This window comes from Notolepis coatsorum (assembly GCF_963971535.1).
Source record: "Notolepis coatsorum genome assembly, chromosome: 2".
NCBI classification, from domain to species: Eukaryota; Metazoa; Chordata; class Actinopteri; order Aulopiformes; family Paralepididae; genus Notolepis; species Notolepis coatsorum.
In genome coordinates, this window is record NC_140166.1 from 116,136,896 (window position 1) to 116,144,739 (window position 7,844).

At 47.5% G+C, this 7,844-nt stretch overlaps 1 protein-coding gene across 1 annotated transcript in view; it reads left to right on the plus strand.

Moving 5' to 3' along the window:
• LOC311223493 (neural-cadherin) overlaps positions 1-7,844 on the plus strand; it is a gene marked incomplete at both ends in the record, with an annotated part of 1,556,546 nt that overhangs the window by 1,547,426 nt on the left and 1,276 nt on the right.

Sequence of the window (7,844 nt, forward strand, 5' to 3'; positions counted from 1 at the left end):
CCGACTACTGTGAACTCAGATATATTATTAGCCGCACGCTACCTATACCGCTCACTGTAACTACTATAACTCGAGTACTCCTATGCTAACCCACCGTTGCTCCGGTGGGGCTCTCTGATGGTTCCTTCACGGGGCTCCCACGGCACCTCCCGTTTTAGCTGCGACTGTTCACAACAACGATCCAAGCAGCAGAGGCTCTCCTTCCGGCTCTCTCTTCCATATATCTCCTCGCCTCTCTCTCTGTCTGCTACTGCCCCCTGCTGGTCCCGCCTGCCAGTCACACAAGGGAAGGATGGTGAATATAATCCAATAGTTATAATCCATATTCCAGCGAGAGCGAAGGAGCCGCTTGTGTCATTGTTCGTGCGAACCTCAGTGAAACTAATTAAAATGTCTTGGTGCAGAAAGGGGAGGCAAAAAGGCAAGTCAGCAGCTCTGAATAATAAACAATATATTCAGGCTGCTACAGATAGATAGATAGATAGATAGATAGATAGATAGATAGATAGATAGATAGATAGATAGATAGATAGATAGATAGATAGATAGATGCAGTGTGCTTGTTTTGCAGTGAATGCTGCACGCTGTGATAATAATAATAATAATAATAATAAGCACTTCCTATATTTGGTCCGCGTTTGGTCCAATGAAGCGAACCGAGACCTATGTTTTTGGCCGGACCAGAGTTTGCGTGTTTGGTCCGCGGACCGAGTTCGACACGCATTCACACAAGCCCAAAAAAGCGGACTATCGAATTCTGGTCCGATAGTCCGGACCAAACAGCTCCTGTGTGAAAGCGACCTTAGGTAACTCTTTTAAATGCTCATACGCTGACGCTGTAGAGTCTGACTCTGAGCGAATGCAGCGCCTTCTAAAAGTGCGAGTGCTGCTGCTCTACTACCAGACTCCCCGAAGCCACGCCCAGGGCGGTTGCCAGATTGGGTGGCTTTCCGCATTATTTTGCAGCCTGTTTACGGTGTGTTTTAACTGGGTTTTCGGCTGAAAGGCATATGAAATCTGGCACACTTTTGAACGGCGTTATAATATAGTGCTGAGAATGAACACACTTTTGAATGCCGTTATACAGCGCTGAGAATGAACACGTTCTCAATTACGTTCATCTAGCGGAAATACAGTACGTTCAGTTCATGTTCACCCAAAATACGAACACGTTCACGAACGATCGTTCATTGAACGCGTTCAGGTACATCACTGGTCCTGTGTATGGCTCTCAATAAAAAGGCCTGGAAGAGGATGTTCTTCCTTCATCAGCTGAGGAAGTTCAGGCTGCCGAGGACTATGATGGTCCAGTTTTACACTGCCATCATCCAGTCCATCCTCACCCTCTCCATCATCACCTGGTTCCCTGCAGCCACGGTCAGGGACAAGGCCAAGCTGCAGCGGGTGATCCGATCAGCGGAGAGGGTGATCGGCTGCCCCCTTCCCTCCCTCGAGTCCCTACACTCCTCCAGGGCCTTGAGGAGGGCGAGGAAAATCATGGCAGACCCCACCCACCCGGGTCACAACCTCTTCACCATGCTCCCCCACGGCAGACAGCTACGGCTGCCCAAGACATTAAAGTCCCGCCATAGACTCAGCTTCTTCCCCTCAGCAGCTCGCCTGGTAAACGAGTCAGGTGTCTTTAGATAGGAGGGGGTGTTGCTGTGGATGCACTGATGGGTGAAGAGGGAGACCTTGTATTCAACCCTGGAGGAGACAGGGAGCCAGTGTAGGGAGTGGAGTATGGGTGTGATGTGATCATATTTCCGCACTCTCATAAGGATCCTAGCAGTCCAGTTCTGAATGTGTTGGAGCTTTTGGATGCTCTTGCTAGGGATCCCGATGAGCAGTGTGTTGCAGTAGTCAAGCCTTGAAGAGACAAATGCGTGAACAAGCTTTTCCGTATCTGGCAGGGTGAGTGTGGGACGGAGTCTTGCTATGTTTCTAAGGTGGAAGCAGGGGCGTAGCTGTAGAATCTGGGCCCCATGAAATAATGTATTTGTAGGCCCCCAGTGAATGCGAGCGTGCGTTAGCGCGCGAGAGAAAAGAATTTTTGCCCATTTATTTATTGATGAAAAGTAAATGCATAATATGGTTTTTACCTATACATTCGGTTCAGCAGTTCAGCACCTGCACTGTTGGTGGGTGAGCCTAGTAAAGGATGTCGCATTGCGTTCATCTTCAATGAATGGACCAATGCAATAGTCTACCAAAGCCCCCCCTCTCTCTCTATATATCTCTCACACACACACACACACACACACACACACACACACACACACACACACACACACACACACACACACACACACACACACACACACACATACACACACACACACACACACAAAATGTTGGGCCCCCCCCCCAGTGCTGGGCCCTTGGAATCATCCTAAACTACCCCCCCCCCCCCCAGGTCAGGTGGGGGTCCATTTTTATGCCCAGGTTAGTTATTACAGGTGAGAGGGGGAGGTTCTGGCTGGAAAAGGTGATGCTGGTTATTGGGGATGATTTGATCTGGTGTGGGCTGCCGATTAAAATGGCTTCTGTTTTGGAGCTGTTTAGTTGTAGGAAATTGTGACTCATCCACGCTTTTATCTCCTCAAGACAGGTGGTCAGTGTGGATGAAGATGATGACGGTGGTGACGGTAGGGGGGCAGAGGGAAGTGGGGCAGTCCTGAGGTAGCGTTGGGTGTCATCAGCATAGCAGTGGAAAGATATCCCATGCCGGCTGATGACACGACCAAGGGGGAGCATATATATAGAGTGAAGAGGGTGGAGCCGCAGGTGACAGGCTGTGTCCGGGAATTTGCGCCCCCCAAGGAGATGTGCTCAGTTCTGTCTGTGAGGAGGTGAACCATTATAGTGCAGAGTCGGAGAGTCCTATGGAGGAGTGAAGACGGTCCAGGAGGATGGTGTGGTCGACTGTGTCAAAGGCTGCTGACAAGTCCAGGAGGATGAGGAGGGAGGGGGAACCACTGTCAGCAGCCATCAGAAGGTCATTAGAGACCCTGACCAGCGATGTTTCCATGCTGTGGACTGAGCGGAACCCGACTGAAATTTCTCATATAAGTTATTGTGTTTGAGGTGTTGGTGAAGTTGGGCGGCCACTACTTTTTCCAGCACCTTGGAGAGAAAGGGCAGGTTGGAGACGGGCCTGTAGTTAGAAAGAACGTCCGGGTCAAGGCTGGGTTTTTTCAGGAGGGTTGTAATGATGGCTGTTTTTAGAGCAGGTGGAACATGGCCGGCTTGGAGGGAGTGGTTATTGGCTGTGGTGATGAGAGGACTTATGGCAGTTATATGTGTTTTTACAAGGGCTGTGGGGAAGGGGTCAAGAGAGCAAGTGGATGGTTTCATTTTGGTGATAATGTCCTCAACCTCTCGCTGCGAGATGTTGGCCAAGCAGCGGAGAGGCTGGGAGATCCCTGGCTGTGGGGCGGCGGTCACGGCAGGTGGAGTGGAGGAGTGAGAGAGGACGGAGCGGATGGTGTTGACCTTAGACCTGAAGGCGTCAAGGATGCTGTTGCATTTATCATCTGTGGTGTGATTGTGAGTGGCTGATTGTGGTTTGAGGAGATTATTGATGGTGGAGAAACGTTTTTTGGAGTTACCGGAGCTGTTGTTGATGATGTTGGAGTAGAATGATGTCCGTGCATCTCTGAGGGCCTTTGTGTAGGCCTTCCGGTGGTCTCTGTATGCCTCTCTGTGGACAGTGAGCCCTGACGCCTTGGAACGGCGCTCAAGGACACGGCCTGTTGCCTTCAGTTTCCGCAGCTCACTGGTAAACCAGGGGGGGAGGAGCGTGAGAAGGAGACTGTTTTTATTTTGACAGGGGCGTGAAGATCCAGGAGCCGGCTCAGGGTGCTGTTGTACAGGTCAACTGATTCAGTGGCAGATGAAGGGGTTGCAGAGAGATGATGATGGAGGTCCAGGGCTATGGCGTCAGGGTTGATGTTTTTGATGTTCCTGAAGTGAATTTGGCGTTTGGGCTTGTCGTGGGGGGAGGGGAATGGCAGCTCCATTGAGATGACCCTGTGGTCAGACACACTCATCTCATATACCAGCAGGTTGCTGATCAGGGCAGAGTCATAATGACCAGGTCAAGTGTGTGTCCCCTGTCGTGTGTTGGGACATCGACGTGCTGTGTGAGGTGGAGGCAGTCCAGTAATCGTAGTAGTTCAGATGCAGGGGGAGAGGAGGGGGGTGTCGACGTGAATATTGAGGTCTCCTAAAATTAGGATGTTGGTGGAAGTAGTACAGAGTGTTGTGAGGAGATCGTGCAGTTCTGGAATAAAAAGTTAGTTTGGTTTGGGTGGCCGGTAAATGAGTCATTTACCCCCCCCCCCCCGGGCTGCGCCCCGGACTGATGAAAAAATTGGCTGGAGGGCGCATTATAAATGCTAATATCATATCATAATATCATGTTCTATTTTATATTCATGTTGGTACTGGCCACATTTTGTTGCTGTTGTTTTTGTTGTTGAAATCAGCATAAAAGATCCATACGATATATTGCTTCTTTTGTTTTCCATTAATGCAAACAAATGTCAATTTAAATGTAATGATTAGTTTTGAGGGAAGAGAGGCGGATGGAGCGCTGAAGTAAACAATAATCACATCTCTTCACAGAGAGCTTTTTAAATATACACTAATTCATTTCAACTTAAAATAATGATTTTATAATGAGTCCTGGGAATATCGCTGCTGTTGGGTGCAAACCTTGTATCTCCACAAAGGTAAACATTTCAGGAATAAAGAAAACAACCTAATTTTCAGATTGACACCCATGTATTTATGAAGTTCTACATTGAGTTTCGAACTGGTTTCACTGTCCTAGTCATCTAAGGTAATCTAGTTACATAAATGACATTTAGATGAGATTAGATTAGATTAAATGTATTGTCATTATACAGCCCAAGTACAGTACAATGCGAAAAGAGGTTTGGCATCCAACCAGATTGCAAATGTACAAGTTCAAGTTTCTTTAATAGTTGTCATACAGAAGTACAGAATACTTTTATACAAAATGCTTCTTACTGGTATGCTCCAGAGACTGTGCTAGACAAGATAAGTATGAAATAAAATAGTATAGCATGTAAAATAGAAGTAAAAATAGAGGTCACAGTGTTCAGTATAGACATATGTACAATGTTCGATGCAGAATAGAAGTAACTGAGTTACCATACAATATACTATGCAATGTACTAATATACAATACTATATAGTGCAGAGCAGAAATGGGATGAGGTACAATTTAGGTACAATTTACAGTAAGGTGTACGAGTTGTAGTGCAAATCCTTTACCAATAAATATAAAGTGTAAAGTGTGTTTAGGTGTTCTAAAGTGTGTAAAGTGGGTGCTGCAGTGAGTTGTTTGTTTAAAGTGAGTGTGTGCGTGTGGATGTGTGTGCTGTGTGCATTTGATGGTTGTTGCATAGTGTTTATTGTTCGTTGAGCAGCCTGATGGCCTGGGGATAGAAGCTTCTTCTGAGTCTTTCTGTGCTCGCCTTAAGACTCCGGTATCGCTTGCCTGACCGCAGCAGTTCAAAGAGGCAGTTGTTCGGGTGGCTGGAGTCCTTGATGATTCTCTTAGCCTTCCCCCTGCACCGCTTGTTGTAAATGTTCTGGAGGGTGGGAAGCCCCCCTCCAATTGTGCGTTCGGCTGAACGTGTCACTCTTTGTAATCTGCTACGGTCTTGTGCAGTGCTATTCCCAAACCAGGAGGTGATGTTGCCAGTCAGGATGCTCTCTATTGTACATGAGTAGAAGTTCCTAAGGATCTTCTGACTGACTTGGAACTTCCTTAGGCGCCTGAGGAAGTAGAGGCGTTGTCGTGCCTTCTTCACAACACTGTCAATGTGTGTGGTCCATGTCAAGTCCTCGGATATGTGGGCTCCGAGGTACTTGAAACTGTTCACTCTCTCAACCGGTGCCCCGTCGTTGCTGAGGGGGCTGTAGTCCTTGACCCCCGACCTCCTGAAGTCCACAATCATCTCTTTTGTTTTGCTGACGTTCAGGGAGAGGCAGTTATCCTGACACCACTGTGACAGATTCTCTACCTCTTCCAGGTAGGCCCTCTCGTCGTTGGCAGAGATCAGGCCCACCACTACTGTGTCATCAGCAAATTTGATGATTGTGTTGTTGTTCCGCTGTGCCACGCAGTCATGTGTGTACAGGGAGTAGAGGAGGGGGCTCAGCACACAGCCCTGGGGGGCCCCTATGTTGAGCGTGATGGATGAGGAGGTGCAGTTGCCTGTTCTTACCACCTGGGGTCTGCCCGTCAGGAAGTCCAAGACCCACTGGCAGAGGTCATAGTTCAAGCCCAGGTCCCTGAGCTTGGCTATGAGTTTGGAGGGGACTATGGTATTGAATGCTGAGCTGTAGTCAATGAACAGCATTCTCACATAGTTCCCCTGCCTCTTGTCCAGGTGTGATGCTGCTGTGTGCAGCACATGGGCTATGGCATCCTCCGTGGATCTGTTAGGGCGGTATGCAAATTGCAGGGGGTCAGGTTGATGGGGAGGGAGGAACAGATGTAGCCTTCACTAGCTTCTCAAAGCACTTCATGGCTATGGAGGTGAGGGCTACAGGGCGGTAGTCATTGAGGCAAGCAATAGTAATAGCAATAGTAATACAATGTACAGGTGATAAACTTGGTATGGAATATACTGTATAAATGAGTACTACTGAGTAATAGTGCTAATCAGATGTATGTCAGGTTGTAGTATTAATATGTACGTGATACAGGTATAAAGACACTATGGTAGTAGTCATCCTGGCTAGCATTTAGTTACAACATAGAGAACCAATGTTTTTAGAGAGATACATGTTTTCACTGGACATCAGCGATATGGTTTAAATGAATAGTTGTACAGCTTTTTATCAACTTTCAACCTTTTTACAGAAACATGGAAACATTCTCATTGCCTCCAGTCTCTACAAATCCAAGTGAAGCACTTTGGCGCCGCGTCGGACAAACAACACCAACACCTGGAGTGTATCCCTTCAATGGCTCTGTTGCGCGCGATTGCAAATGGCTTCTGATGAAACCGAAAGCTAAATTACTATGCGTAACGTGTATAAATATTGAAAACAAGGCCCGCTACGTTGCCATGGGCGCGTGACTAATCACAGGAGGGTGACCTGAACAGGGCTGGTGAGGTGTGACAAGACCACTAAGGGAGGAAGGAGACACGGCATTCGGAGCCGTGAGTGATGAGGAGACACGAGACACAGGGAATGTGTTGGGTGCCGCTGAAAAGGTCAGAGCAGAGAGAGAGAGAGAGAGAGAGAGAGAGAGAGAGAGAGAGAGAGAGAGAGAGAGAGAGAGAGAGAGAGAGAGAGAGAGAGAGAGAGAGAGAGAGAGAATATACTGTATATGCTAGCTTGCTTCATATCACAGCCGGGCAAATTAACATGGAATTAACTTTAGACGGTCACTTCCGGTTCTAGTAACATGATACTGTAGGTGTATGATTGGCTGTCAGTCTTGGTAAGGCGGGCTTTGTTGAGACAGAAAGACAGAGAGAGAAAGAGAGACAGAAAGAGATAAACAGGGAGAGACTATACATGCGGATTGATTGTGCATTCATGTGGGAGTTGGAATTAGTGGATATATGAACTTGTGGATATTGATGGTATCTAGGTGGTATAAGTATCTTTATTGTTACATGATTTCCTTGAGTTGTGACATAATCGCCCCTAACCAGTTGCTTATTGGTTACAGCAACACTTTGAGTTGACTGTAAGAAACTATTAAAACAATGCTGTTTGTGACGCATCACCAACACGTTTATCACAGTTTCATTGTCTTAACACATTGACCGCCACAGCAGGGGGCGCTA